The following is a 15,535-nucleotide window of genomic DNA, read 5'->3' as shown; positions in this document are numbered from 1 at the left end:
GTGTGGTGTCCCCCTCTATGATTAGAATCAGTCCTCTCTGGTCAGTGCAACTCTCAGGGAGGGGGTTTAGGACAGTTGAGTCCTTTTGGAACCTCTGTATTTAGGCAAATAACTGGAATTCAGAATAAGCCTGTCTTCTCCCTGCCTTTGCAGTTTTTCAAGCATCTTCAACTCAAAATAATCAACATAACAAAGTGACACATAGTGGGGTAGCCCATCCTGAAATTTCTCCAGCACACCAAGAGGTGGTGGCATTAGAAAGCGAGGGAGTCTGGATGAAGGGCCCTTGTCTAGGAATCATCTTCCAGGACCGCTGCCCTGGAAAGTTATCGGACTCACATTGGATTTCACATAAATAAAAAATCACCCTTTGCTGTGTTAAGTCCCTGAGATGTCCAGGTTTATTACTGCAACAAAGCCCATCCTATCCTGACAAATACAAGGATTTAAAATTTGTTTAAATTTTAAAAGGAGTGCATTTAAAGAAAATACGACACGATGGTCCAGGGTTTAACAGGATTGTGAAAGTGATACTCCAATGCCACTTAGTGTTGTGGCATCTGGAAGCTGGTCCTTCAAGAGACTTGAAAGCCTTGGCGTAGGTCCCTGGGAGACAGGGACCAGGCAGGGGTCAAGTGCAGCCTTAAGGCTACAAAGCACAACCGAGGGAAGTGGGAGGGTCAGGCACCAAACCAGAGCCTCTGTCTCCTAGGAACCCGCCTGGATTAACCAACTCTAATCAGGGAGATAGTATTGTTATGTCCATTATGGGCTGGGAAAAAAGACGGACAACATGAGCGTGATGTACTCTTCCTTCCTTTTCTTGTAGGAAGCTTGACTTCCCTAAACCCTGTTGCTTCCCTGGGTTGCCAGTGTGATTCAATGCCATGTACTTCAAGACCAAGTTTTCCTTTCCAGTCCTTGTGTTCTGATTTGGACCAAAGTCCAAATTATTTGTTCATTCTCATTATACCAGACATGCAAATGGAGGCACATGTATGTTCATCTTGGGGGTGATTTGATACATTGGTCAAATATTATACTGTTTCAGAATGGGAAACAAGACCCATGGGGTTTATTGCTTCCAAATTAATTCCCTTCCCCGAAGAAGGGTCTGGGGGGGATGGATCTTAAGACTTAGATATATCTGGGGGCACCTGGGTGGCTTAGTCCATTAAGCATCTGCCTTCAGCTCAGGTCATGGTTCTGGGGTCCTGCAATGGAGCCCAGATCAGGATCCCTGCTCAGCCGGGAGCCTCCTCCTCCCTCTGCCCCTCCCCACCCCCACTCATGCTCTCTCTTCTCTTTTTCTCTCTCAAATAAATAAATAAAATCTTAAAAAAACAAAGACTTAGCTATGTCTAGGGCCCGGTGGCAAAGGAGGAAAAATGCAAAACAAGTCTAATTCCAACACTAGTTTAGCCGTTTGCCTTTGAGCAAGTTGCTTTACCTCTCTGTGCCTGTGTTTTCCACGCCCAAAATGAACGTACTAACGGGTACCTCTACTACATAACTAAAACTGTTGTGAAAGCAGATGCTAGGTACGGCAGTGCTGTCCAAATGGCATCAGTATGAGCTAATGTCTCTTGAGTTCTCACTACATAGTAGACGCTGTACTGAGTGCCTGACCCACTGAGTAATTCGACCTTCAGAGCAGGCAAATTCAGCAGCCGTTATCATTCCCTTCCACTGGTGCAAAAACCAAGATTTAGCTGGAAAGAATGAGTAACCTCCTAGAACTGACTAAGTCACTCCATTACTAAGTGGTGGGACCAGAAGTCAAGGTCAGGTGTGTGTGACCACGGAGCCCTCACCCATGGCACTTCCTTGCCCCCGGAAATGACCCCGTGCTAGGGAATGCAAAGTGTAGGTTGCTGTTGACAGCTTGATGTGATTCTTGGGACTGTCACACAAGTCCAGGTTTTTAATCTATGTCCAGCCACATAGGGTTAATCTGAATAATGGGAACAGGGCGGGAATGGACAGGCGGCAGCCAGCACTGCCAGAGTGCACCAGGCTGCTAAGCAACAGGAGAAAACAAAGCTGTGCTCTAGAAGGAAGGGAAATGAGCTTCAGGGGCCGGTAGGAGGAAGGAGGGAGGGAGGGGGAGGAACTGGGTCCTGCCAAATCTGGGAGGGTGCTGGCGCTTGGAAGGAGCCCGAGGGTCTTCTGAAGAGGACGCACCCACGGTCACTGGTCTGGGGAGGCAAGAAAGGCTCTGCCAGGTGGTTCTCATCCCCCTGTCTCCTCCGTTCTCTCTCCACAGCCCTGTGGATGCTGTGGGTGATAGCGGGATCTTGAAAGTTTAAACTTGAACATTAATTCACGTAACTAATCCGAATACCTTCTCCTTATTGTTACCTTGTCACTATGTTTATGGAATGTCAGGGCCAACAAGGAAGATAGAAAATGAAAACACCTGATCATCGAAGTGCAACCTGACCGTGGTAGAGAGACCTTGCTCATGGGTGGTGAGTGGAGTGCGAGCTTTCAAAGGGCCTGTGTGAGCACGGCCCGCGGGAGGGCCACTGAGAGCACGCAGCTCTCCAGAGCCAGCGTCTACTGAGACCTTAAGAGGAGAAAATTCTAGATGATTTAGAAAGTTCTTTTTTTTTTTTTTTAAGATTTTATTTACTTATTTGAGAGAGAGAAAGAGAACATGAGCCATGAGCTGGGGTTGTGAGGGAGGGGAAGAGGGGGAGAGGGAGAAGCAGACTCCCTGCTGAGCAGGGAGCTAGACACAGGCTCCATCCCAGGGTCCTGGGATCATGATCTGAGCTGAAGGCAGGCACTTAACCAGCTGAGCCACCCAGGAGCCCAAAGATGGTTATGAAAGTTCTAATGAAGCCCCACTCACCCAGGACAAAATGTATGAGACATTGCACACTTCCATCTAAAATTTGTAAGAAAGTAATTGGAGGCACACATCCTTCCTTAGTGGGGGTTATTCTGTTCTGTGATACAATTAGAGAGTACAGAGAAGCTCCACCCCTTCAAGTACCCCCAATAAAGTTTTATTACATTTCTAAGGAATTATTGTACCTTCGGTAGGTGTCGTTACATTAAAAAAGGAGGCATTTTGAAGTAGGATAAAATGAAATGCTGTCTGGAATGTGCTTTAAAATAATTCAACAAAGACTACAAAAGAAAAGGAAACGTTGCGAATCATTGATAATTGTTAATCTGAGTGATAAATCTGTAAGGTTGTACTATTCCTACTATTGTACTGGTCTGGCTATTTTTATGTATGTTTGAAATTTTTCGTGAAAAAGAAAATGAATTCATAAAACAGACACCCAAAAACTTGCAAATGTGCTCAGGATGTCTTCCTTCGGCTTAAGTAACTTTAAAACATCTGCAAATTCCAACAAAATCTTCACACCCAAAATCTCTCTATGCTTTTAACACTTTGTGAAAATTAATTAATCAGAGGACACTGTGGTTAAGGTAAGGAGTTAGGACAAAGACAAATTAAGGAAAGGGTTGTTTTAGGAGGAAAGAATAGGAACCAGGAAGCTGAGGTTTGTAGAAGTGCAAAAACTATGCTGTGGGTTCAGGGAGAATTGGTGAGAATGTCCTCTCAAAGGCATTCTTTGATGGAAATAACAAGGTATCACAGATGGAAGACCGGATATCTGGGCACTAGCCTGGTCCTTGCCGCTATCGGGCTGTGTGTCTTTGGACAGGGCGCTTGCATATTCATTTGTCAAACACCTAAAGTGCCTGGGTGGGGGGAAAAGACACACATGGCACTGTTTGGCCCAGAAGTTGCTTAGCGTTACTTGAGGCTGATGCTAACTAAAGAAGCCCCATTGAGCATGGTTCAGCTGTGAGTGTGCACCGTGGGAAGGCACTACGGAGTTGTAGAAGCTGCAGTGGGATGTGAAGGGAGAAAGGAGAGCCTGAGCACAGGTAGAAAGGGGAGATGTGTATTGTGGGAGAAAGGAAAAGCGCACGCAGATGTGTGGAGGTGAGCTACAGATCTTTACAGATCTAATGCGGCTGCAGCAGGGTGTGGAGGTTGGTGATGGCGTTGGGATGCAGCATATGGAGAAGTAGGCTGGTCAGTTCCACTTGACAATTCACTCAGCAAATGATTACCCAGCCCCTACCATGTACTGGGCAATGTGCAAGGGACCCAGGAAATGGCAGCAAACAAGGCAGAGAGAGTTCCCATCTTGGCAGAAATCACACTGGTGCAGGTGAAGAAAAAGACAGGAAAGAAGACTAATGAAGACATAGTAGGAGAACAAGAGGTATAGAGAAGAACCGCAGGCTGGAGGTTGGGAGAAGCCTCCAGAGGCTGGCCGGGGAGGGGGAGGAAGAAGACCCGCCCCCCTACCCCAGTTCTGATTTCCACAGACAGAAGGGCTCTAGGCGGACATTTGAGTTGACCGGCTACTAACTATGCTCAATGCTTGATCCCGTGTCACACCACTGGGTGACACAGCTGTCACCAAGATGAAGAGGACACACCCACAACCAGGGCTGCCTGTAGTCACACCTTGGCGCACGAAGGGTTACTCCTCCCGCTTGTGGTTGCCATCTCTTTCCAGGTGTCCCAGCAACATGACCCCACACCACAGAGAAGACAGACCTCACCCCACCAGCTGGAAATCCTTCCTATTCTAAAAGAAACACCTTATCCTAAAAGTCACTCTGCAGCACAAGCGACAGAGCAGTGGAGACTGCCGTCGGTCGCGTCCTTTAATTAGCCCAAGAGCCATGTTCTGGTTCCTGGTGCAGGCTGGGCGTACAGCCGTTTGCATCCGTTCTGCTCCATTAGGCTAATTTGTTTTCAGATATAAATTAAAGTTGCTGTCCCAAGCCCACAGTGCGGTCTTTTCACAGAAACACCCCATTCTGTGTTTAATGAGTTTGCAGGTTTTGGAGATGCCGAGGATATCTCTTTGATTGAATGCTCCTGCTAAAAGAGAAACACTGCCCACTGGAGCACAAGCATAATTAAGCCGGACGATCTAGGGTGGTACGTGCGGAAGCCACATGCCTGGGGCAGGTCAAGCGTCTAACTGCTTCTTGATGTGGCATTTGCCATGACACTTTCTGCATCCAGAAACACTTGGCCACTGGGAACGTCCCACAGGAATGTCACTGCTCCAGGCCCTATCGAGCAGCCTCACTGCTCTAACTGCCGAGGATGGCAGAAAAGCCCCTTCCCCCGACATGTCTTTCCGGTTATCTGTCTGGGTTATCTGTCTGGGTGCCACAGTCGTCACCATCAGTGGCTTTGTCAAGACAATGGCTCTTAACTAGGGATGGGCTGGCCTGGCTAGATAATTTGTGGGACCCTGTGCAAAAGGCAAATGTGGAGCCCCTGGTCCAAAAAATAAGGGGAAAAAAAGTGCCATTGGGGAACTAACCTACAGTTTTTTTCCTTCTGCTCCAGCCTCTACCTCAACTAGTTATGGTATTTTTTTTTATCTGCTATTTAAGGCCATGCCAAGTAAAGAAAACAAAAATTTAAATTGTTAGTATGAATTTCGCAATGCCAATTTTAAAGGCAAATAGAAACGCGTTGAACTCATCCATGAAATCACCAAAATTACACAATTTGCATTTCACAGCTCATACATGCATATGTATTTTGTTCTTACCAGAACCATCTCAGTCCTGCGGGAAATAGTCTCAACTTGCTTCTTTTTTTTTATTGGTTTAAGCGAAAGCCCCAAATCAATATAGCTTTTATTGCCTCTTTAAAATATCACAAATACATCTGAAAAATCATCCAGCATCTTGTCATTTCAGTAGCTGGACAACGTAGGCCTTACTCACCAACCTGATGAACTCTTCCTTTTTCAGAAACCTAGACCCCATCCCCAAATTTTCTGATACCCTCGTTTTTTGTTTTTTTTTTAACTGTTGTGGCTTGCCGAGTCAAGGCAGCTGAGTTGGATACAAGTTCAATGCCATTTCCTTCAAGAATTAACTCATCTCTCTAGAGCTTGAAATACTGAACGAGTTGTATGTGGCCTCATCCAAACGCTGTGGATATATTTTTCACCCAAGAAATTTCAGATTTTAACAAGAGAAGCATTCTCCTGAATAACAACATTGACGGGGAAGTGAGCACACACTGACCTGAGCTTGTAACGGAAACCCAGTGCGACACCCTTGACTACTGAAGGTGCGGACAATAGCAGTTCTTTTCTAGTTCCCACCATTTGTCAACTCGAAGCCTCTTTTTTTTTTTTAAATTTTTCAAAGAGACTGAGTTCTACATTGATGGGACTGAAGTCCCTCTGCAGGGTTTCTCTGGTGCCCTTCGCAATAAGGGTGTGTCCCTTTGGAGTGATGTCAACATTTTTTGGAATGTTAGCAGTGTGACTGCCGAGAATGGTGTTCTTTCTGACAATAGATGCGGCAAAGGTCTAAACTCAGTTTGCCTCTTGAACACACGTTCTGCCAATCCTGTCTGGCTTCAGCTTACTTAGGAATAAGGAGAGAAAAAGGAACTATGGTCTGGCTTGTCTTTCTCTTTCCTTCCGCATTCTCATATCCAGGACAAGTGATCCTAACAGCTAATAGTCATTTGTCAGTGTTTGTTCCACATTTTGACAAATGGACCATGGTTGTGTAAGATCTTCATGTGAGGGGGAAATGGGTGGGGTAAGGTGGGTGAGCTCTCTCTGCGTTATCTTTGCAACGTAGCTGCATATCTAAAATTATCCCCAAATAAAAAGCGTATTAAAAAGAGAAAATCCTGAGTAGCTCCGTCTATTGGGCATCTGCCTTCAGCCTGGGTCCTGATCCTGGGATTCTGGGACCAAGGTCCTGGGATCAAATTCTACCTTGGGTTCCCTGCTTAGTGGGAAGTCTGCTTCTCCCTCTCCCTCTGCCCTTCCCCCTACTCATCCTCTCTCTCTCTTGCTCTCTCTCAAATAAATACACAAAATCTTTTTTTTTAAATAAAGTTTATTTGTTTTGTTTTGTATTGCATACATCTTGCCAAGAATTGCTAAGTTAAAAAGAATTAAGGCATTCCAGCAATATTTACCTAACTTACCAGGTCATATTCACCTGGGGTGAATTACCTTACCCATTTCGTTTTCTTTTTTCTTTTTTTTTTAAGATTTTATTCATTGATTTGACAGACAGAGACCACAAGTAGGCAGAGAGGCAGGCAGAGAGAGTGGAAGAAGCAGGCTCCCTGCAGAGCAGAGAGCCGGATGTGGGGCTTGATCCCAGGACCCTGAGATCATGACCTGAGCTGAAGGCAGAGGCTTTAACCCACTGAGCCACCCAGGTGCCCCACCATACCCGTTTCTAAGAGATTCTGGTTTATTAGATCTGCAGGAGGATTGGACCCGGGACCGGAGTTTTAATAAGCATTACCCTGAGGAGTCTTATCAGACAAGTTTGGAAATATTGTACTAGAGTGCAATGGAATTAGGCTAGCTTTAAGAGTAAGGTAAATTCAAGGCCACATTCCAACTATGTGACCTTTAAAAATAAACCAGATTTTTCACTTAACAACTTTTCTATTTGCCAGTTGTGTGGCCTTTGAGTCAGTCACCTAACTTCTTAGAAAATTCGTAGTGCCATCGTCATACTATAGAACCACTGTGATATTTGGATAAGGTACGTGTAAAAAGCCCAGCACAGAGATTGGCCTGCCTAGGTTTAGGTTACAGTTGGCCCAAACACCTAGGGAATGGGAAATATGATCTCCTCTTTAAGTTCCCCTTTATTTAGACATTGTGCTTGCTAATTCATTTCCTAATAGATAATGGAGAGATATTTGCCCTTCATTGTGCCAAATGAGGAGAGTCAGTCTGGACGTTTCCCTAGGCTTCTGCCTGAGGGAAGGTCGCTTAATTGCCTGTACAGAGGCCCCAGGCACAGCTGTGGCATGTGAGCAAAACAAAACCCTCCTGCGTGCGCCCCCTTCCAACCCAGCCCCCCCAGTGCAGACCCCAGAACAGCTGGGACATTGGATGAAATCCCTCCTTTGGCAGAGGACAGGAAGAGTGTGGGTAAAATATGAACCCTGCTCAGCGTTGTATTTCACGGGAAATAAAGGGACAGTAAACTCCTCCTTTGGCTGCTTTTTTGGTCTCTTGATGTCCTGAAACGTCTGTCTCTTTGGGATGGAAAGACTCACCCTTAATTTTGACAAGTCCTAAGACAGTGTGTCACAAATTGCCAGATCACTTGTCTCTGATGAAATAATACATTAAATTTTTATAATGTGTGGGTATTAGAGGAAAATGGTTAAGGAGGCACTGAGAAGATGAACGTGGCACAGGCATTGGCCAAGAAGCTAATTAGATTAAGAGGGAATAAAGGGTTGAGGTTAAAGATGCCGCCTTAGGCACAAGGTCTTAGCAGATGTAGTCAGGAGTTGAGGGTTGTTTGTAGAGAGAGTGGAGGGTCATCCTTTATACAACGGGTGGACATCTCTGGTCTGCTTCTCTCAACATCTCTGATTCAGGGCAAAACTTATCCCACCCCCTCACTTTCCACCTGTCTGCACACACAGCTGAAAACGGCAGCCCTAAAACCCAGAGCTCTACCTTCTCCAAGCTCCAGCCAAACAAACAGCTGTTTGACGCTGCAGCTCCCAGAGCAAAATTCTCTTGTGCCTAGCTTGGGTCAAAGATCAGTCAGCCTCAGAAAGTCATGGAAAGTAAGTGTGACCCAAGTTTACAGTCCTTCATGTGGTCGGTGGGGGGGAGGGGAGCAATTCTCTGAGAAAGGGGCTTGGTCTCCTAGAGACCCCAAAAGATACTTACACAGGTGGAAAATGACCTGCTGGTGTTAATTCAGTTTTTTTGTTTGTTTGTTTGTTTGTTTGTTTTTAGCACCTTGGCTATCTTCTTCATATCTCCTCTGTTCAGCAATCCGTCAATTCTGCATTACACTTTTGGATGTTAGAATCTGGATGAGAAAGGAGATAAAGTGAGGAAGATAGTAATTTTAGCTAGAAAATTATCTACAGAATAGAGGCTACAGATGCATCCAGAATGCTGTCAACGTTCTTTCTCTCTCCATGTGCTTGACCTTCACATCGGAGAAGAAACACGCAAAGCCGATTTGTAGCGTGGAGGAGGGCACAGGCACCTTCCCCCACCTCCCCAAGAGTGGCCTCCCAGAGCACAAGTCTCCGACGGAAACCACAAACAGGAGACGCTATAAACTGTGCACAGAGGAAGAAAGGCAGGGTGGAAAGGTTAGAAATGAAAAAGGATCTGATAGCAGGAAAGCTGGTTCAAATTAATGAGACAATGCGAGCCTTGACATTCTTGATGGATGTCAGTGGTTAAGTGCTAGCCGGACCTTCTGAGATTACAACCTCCATTCAAACCCCAGGCCTAGATGGCAACCTGAAACCCAAGGCCATGGGCGGCAGCGAGCATCTGTGAGCCCAGCGTGGATTAGTGCCGTGGCCTTGGGGGACCCCTCCAGGCGGCTGCTTCCTCCCTGTGTTCCACTTACCCCGAAGCCAGGTGTGCTCTGGGGGCGACGACAATACCAAGTAATTAAGATAAAATGTTCTTGGCTGTGTTGAGGGCACATTCTTTTATGACGAGAACAAAAGGTTGGTTGATGAACTAATTTTTGGTGGGGAAAACTGAAGCATCTATTATTAAATGAATGCTTGGGATTTTTGTTTGTTTGTTTTTCAATAGCCCCATTATAATTTCAGTTCAGATACTCCAAAGCTCATGTTCCCTAATCCCTAATTTATTATCGCTCTCCGAGGTCCTCTGGGATACAGTAATTGAATTTTACTGGCGTCATTACCATATCCACAAACAAGCGAGTGTTCTGAGCTCAATCAGTCAAAGCCTGTTCGCAGGGCCCACAGGAGATGTGTCCAGAGCGGAAGTCGATCCCGGCCCAGAAAGACCAGCGTGTGTCCCTGGCCAGGGAGACGGGCTACTGCTCGCTGCGAACGAGGCTCTGTGCACTCAGTTCTGCAGGAGCAGTAGGAACACGGGGGCGCTTGAAAGAGAGGACAGAAACATATGAGGCTCCAAAGACATTACCACCCAGACTGTAATCCCACTGCAGTCAAAAATAGCCGAGCTTCTGAGAGACAGGCTCTACATACTTGGTTGAGAACCAGGAAATTCCTCAAGGAGATGTTAAAATTCCATCTTTAAAAAAACAAACAAACAAAAGAAAAAAAAAAAAACCAGATGGACAGCCTACATCCTCTTTTTCTTACTTCCCAAAGAGGAAAATAAATTCATAATTTTAGACGCATGCTAGGGCTACGTGGATCCACTAAGATCATCTGAATCTGGTCTCCTCATTTTACACCAGAGGCTCCATGGGGGTAAAATGAAATCTTACCTCACTGTGATAATAACATCTTTTTAAAAAGTCACATTCTTCAAAGATTTACCCTCAGATACTTAGGGAAGCAGCGAGGCAGGATGAAAGAAATACAGTGTGCGTAAGGATGGGCTCTGACTCACCGCCCGTCTGAGCCCCTGGGCAAGTCAGTGATCTCTGAGCCTTGATGGCTGCATCTGGAAAATGGGAGTCGTACTATAGGCTTCTGGGAGGACTGAGATAAGGTATGCCAGCATTGAACGGAGCAGTTGGCACCCGACCTTAACTGAATATCATTCTATCTTGGCCTTTGTCAGGGAAATAGATCATATATTTTGACCTATTTCGTACAAATGGGGAAGCAAAGTGGCTGAAAGATGGGATGCTTCTGCAGGAGCTGAGCCTCCTCCAATAGTTCCCACCATCCTTGAGAACACAGGGAGCACGGAAGGCCCTTCCAGTAAGCACACCCATATTTCGGAAGGCATCAGGCCAAAGACTTTGGGTTATTCTTCTGGGCAGCTAGAATTCTCATACCACAGGGACTTTGCAAAAGCTTTGGTCCTCTTTGACCCAGAGATCATATTTCAACTTAGATACTGTCAGTGTCCTCAAAGAGATGACTGTCCTGATAAACGCTGAGGGAATCCTACCCTTTTGCCCCACAGCTTTGCTTTCCCATGTCTGATTCTTTGTTAGGAAAAAAAGTTAACTGTTCCCTTGGTTCTTCTCTCGGTTTCATGTGTCTTTCCTATTGGCTTTAATTAATAAGAAGATACCCCCAGGGCACCTGGGTGGTACAGTCAGTTCAGACTTCGACTCTTGGTTTAGGCTCATAGTCGTGATCTCAGGATTCTGAGATGGAACCTCCTATCAGGCTCTGCACTCGGTGGGGGATCTGCTTAAGACTTTCTCCCTCTTCCTCAGCCCATCTCCTCTGTGCTTGCTCTCTCTCTCTCTCAAATAAATAAAAATATCTTTAAAAAAAAAAAAAAAAGGTACCCCCAGCTGAACCAACTCATTTCTGAATTCTTTTGGGCTGAATTGTGTGACCTCCCACTCTACAAATTCAGATGTTGAAGCCCTAACTCCCAGCACCTTAGAATATGACATGATTTGGAAAGAGGACCATTGCAGATATAATTATTGTTAATATGGGGGTCATCCTGGAGTAGGGTGGGCCCCATACTCCCGCCAGTATGACTGGTGTCCTTATAAAAAGGGTAAATTTGGGGGCACCTGGGTGGCTTAGTTGTTAAGTGTCTGCCTTCGGCTCAGGTCATGATCCCAGCGTCCTCGGATCAAGCCCCGCATCGGGCTCCCTGCTTGGAGAGAGGCCTGCTTCTCCCTCTCCTAGTCCCTCTGCTTGTGTTGCTTGAGTTGCCTCTCTCGCTGTGTCTCTCTCTGTCCAATAAATAAATATAATCTTTTTTTAAAAGGTGGGGGGAATTTGAACACAGGCACATGGGGAGAATCCTGCATGAAGAAGGCAGAGATTGAGCCAATGCATAAACTAAGGAAGGCCAAAGATCTCCAGAAGACCACCAGAAGCTAGGAAAGATGCATGGAGCTGACAGAATCAACCCCGACACCTCAACCTTGGACTTCTTGGCTCCAGAATGGTGAGACACTACATTTCTGTTGTTTGAGCCAATTTGCGGCACTCTGATGCAGCAGCCCAAACAAACTGAAACTGCGACCACTTCTTTCCGGAAACAAAGCCTCTCTCCCCTTATGAATCTTGTCCCAGGACTGCTATGGACCGAGCACTTGGCCCCTGCCCTCTTGCACCCCCACCCCTCAACAGCCTCCATGGAGGCTCTTCTTCACTATCACCTAAGCAGACTTGGTGCTCTTTGTGCACTCAGGTCCCCAAATTTGTCTCTAAACTCCAGTCCAGAAAGCAGATAGCACTATGCGGGGGGTGAAGGGGGGGACAGATAGCACCAGCATCATCCAAGGTCACATCCTTCACCTCTGGCCTCCCCTCTTCAGATGGCAATCATAGTCTGAGAGATGATAACACAGATTGTCTTTGTTTTTCAGCCTTATTCAGCTCCCTTATAAGGAAAAACTATGCCCCTTGAAGTCTTGCAGATCGGAGTGGTTATTAGGAATCTGAGCTTGCAGACGAGAGATGGATGTCATGCAAAAAGTTAAAAGTGGAAAGAAAATATAAAAAATGAAACATTCTTGCTCTCTTTCTGTCTCTCTCTCTCTCTCTCTCTCAGACGCACACACACACCACCTATAAATACAAATTGTTTCCCACTGGATTGTGCCTCCTTTTATGGATGTGTATTCGCAAGAATAGATACATTGGTTTCCGTCCCCTGGGGTAATGATGATAAATATGCCAAGGTCAATGGCTTCATCAGCCACTGAGCCTGCTCACTCTGGCAACGGCAGATAATCATTCACCTGGTGGGACTACCTGCCTATACTTCAATTCATGCCTCGCAGTGTCGCGGAAATGTTTCTTATCTCACAAAAACACTTGTCTTATTGTGTCTTTCTGGTACCGAAAGAAATTCATAAATTACTGCTGGGCCTTGGATTCTTAAAAAAGTCTTGGTCATGATTCCATAGGGCAAGAAGTTACTAAAGAATGGAGACAAGGTGAAAGATAAAGTCACTAGCATGTACAAAACAATATTCCATTCCGTGTCTAGAAAGTAAAAACTCAGCTTTTGGTAGACCCAAAAGATATAGTAACTTCTTTTCTAATAGGACTAAGGCTTAATTAAAAAACAAACAAGCAAACAAACTACTAACATTTATTGAGAACCTACTATGGGAAACGCACTATGCTAGATGATAGGACTACCCATCACAAATGATGCATAATCCTAGAGCTGTTCTCTGTAATGTGAAATCTATAAATAGTAGACAAGGGGGGAAATGCTACATTTCCCAAATGTTCACCTTTTGAGAACTGTATTCCTATAATAAAGATAGAAAAAGTAGAGTCAAAAAAAAAGAAAAAAGAAAAGAAAAGAAAAAGTAGAGTCATATCATACCACCATCTTACATCAGTTTCCCACTGTTGCTATATAAATGTATATCTGGGTAGAATTATGGCTAGTAAATGTCTTGCCCCTCTACACAAGTGTGTGTCACTTATGTGAACAGTGTCTCGGTGGGAAAAGGTTGAAAAGCTGCCTTGCAGCACTCATCAGTAAGCAGGTAACCAGGGACTCAACTTGGAGTTCAGGCACTGTGGAAACACAAGAAGAAATACAAAATGAGGTTTGTGTCCTAAGGGAGCTTGCAAACGAGTGGAAACAACTGCCCCATGGTGCACAACAGTTGACCCATCCATGTCAAGACATAGTGAAGCATTTGTGTCTAGGAGATGGACGGCCTGTCTCTCATTAAATATTTAAGGATGAATTGATATCGCCCTTGGTGTATTACACAGATTGAGAAAAATAGGCCAAAAATAAAGGCCCACCTGCTTTGAGATGATTTTTAAAGCATTACATTGGAGGGTGGAGGCGGGGATGAACTATTCCCAAGGACAATCCCTTGATGTTTTATCAGTGGTCATGTGTACACACAAGGCAGCAGAGGGTCGGGGTTGACAGCAAGAGCTCTGGAGTCAGGCAGTCTGGCTTCCCGTCCAGACTCAAACACCTCCCCACTCAGGATTCTGGGTCAAAGTACATAATTTCCCTGTGGCTCAGTTTCCTCATTTCCAATGGGGGGATAGTAATAGCACCTACGTCAGAGGGTTATTCTGAGGACAGAATGAATTAGCATGAGGGATGCTCTTAAAATAGTGTCTGACACAATATACGTGCTTGTGAGAATCTGTTAAATTAAGTAAATTAAATATCTTCTGTCCCCAAACAGCCAATACGTGGGTCTTACATGCTCACTCTACGTAACGTCCACCTTAACTGTTTACATAAATGAAATAATCCATATATAAAGCCAAGATAAAATCTCAAATACAGCATCTCCTTTCTGTAAATTGGTCCATGGCATCAGGTAATAATACCTTTGATGTGGGCAATATGAAAATTCGGTATTCTTATTTTCCCTGTGACAATGTGCTATAATTTGTCTGTCTAAAATTTTGAGATCTGGTAATTCTTATACAGTGTCAAGTTTGCACAGTCCTTGCCAGAAGAGAGGCACTATTCCTATTTTGTGCCAGAAAGCACAAATCCTACTGTAGATCATTCCTTGGGCTCTTCTTCTACCAATTTGGTTTCAGACTGAGCATTTGTTTACAGTTCAATGTGTGCATCAGAAAGTCATTGCCTTTTATAAGATAAGTTTCCTTCCTAAGCAAATGCACCACAAAAATGTCTAACTGAGAATTCATGATACCATGACTGGGGATTTTCTCAAGCTGACGTGAAGAACCCCAAACATGGGGCTTTAAAAAGTGCATAGTTTTTTACTCTCCTTCCTTGAACTCTTTCAGACATCTAAACGTCATCCCGTTCACAGAGCTATTCATAACAAAAGGAGTCTCACATTAATTTTACTTGAAAGGGGTCCCTAATTTTTACCCCTTATTGGAGAGAAAAGAGTTAAGTAAAAAGAAAACCTATCACTAGGCGTTAATCTGCATATATGTTAGCACAAACTCTTGCACAAATTTAACTTAAGAACATCTGTCTATGTGTACAAAATCTCCAAAAACAGTCTGTTGAATTAAGAAATCTTCTTACTTACTATGCATAACAAGTTCTTCCGAAAACAAATGATTTTAAAAATTGAGGTTAAACATACTGTTTGACAGATATATGTGTATGTGACTTACAAGACTTACAAAGGCAAAAAAGTACATAAAAGAGACTACTTATTGTTTAAAGATAAAACTAGATAAATACAGACTATAAATATACACAATAAAACTAGACTCAGAGATGACCAAGATGTTGAACCTTTTAGAAAGGGATTTTTAATTCAATTTAGATTAATATATTAAAAGATGTAGTGGGAAGCTACAGAACATGCATGAACAGATGCAGCATTTCAACAGAGAATTATACATGTTTTTTAAAAGAAACAAAAGAAATGCCAGGGGAAAAAACATATCAGAGATGAAGAATTCCTTAAAGGGCTAATTAGGAGATAGAACCGGTTGGAAGAAGATCAGTAAATATAAAGATAGGTCAAAAGAAGTCATCCAAGCTGAACTACAAAGATTTTAAAAGTGTCAAAGGATAAAAAAACTACAGACTATCCAAGAGCTGTGTAGGACAATATCAAATGA

General features: G+C 44.3%; 1 pseudogene; it reads right to left on the bottom strand.

The window, feature by feature from the left end:
- Positions 1–5,785: 5,785 nt before the first annotated feature.
- On the bottom strand, positions 5,786–14,752 carry LOC116568750 (annotated as a pseudogene).
- Positions 14,753–15,535: the final 783 nt, after the last annotated feature.

The sequence above is a fragment of the Mustela erminea genome, chromosome 11, assembly GCF_009829155.1.
Source record: "Mustela erminea isolate mMusErm1 chromosome 11, mMusErm1.Pri, whole genome shotgun sequence".
Taxonomy (NCBI): domain Eukaryota; kingdom Metazoa; phylum Chordata; class Mammalia; order Carnivora; family Mustelidae; genus Mustela; species Mustela erminea.
The sequence above is the reverse complement of the archived record's forward strand: the minus strand, read 5'-3'. Positions and strand labels throughout refer to the sequence as shown.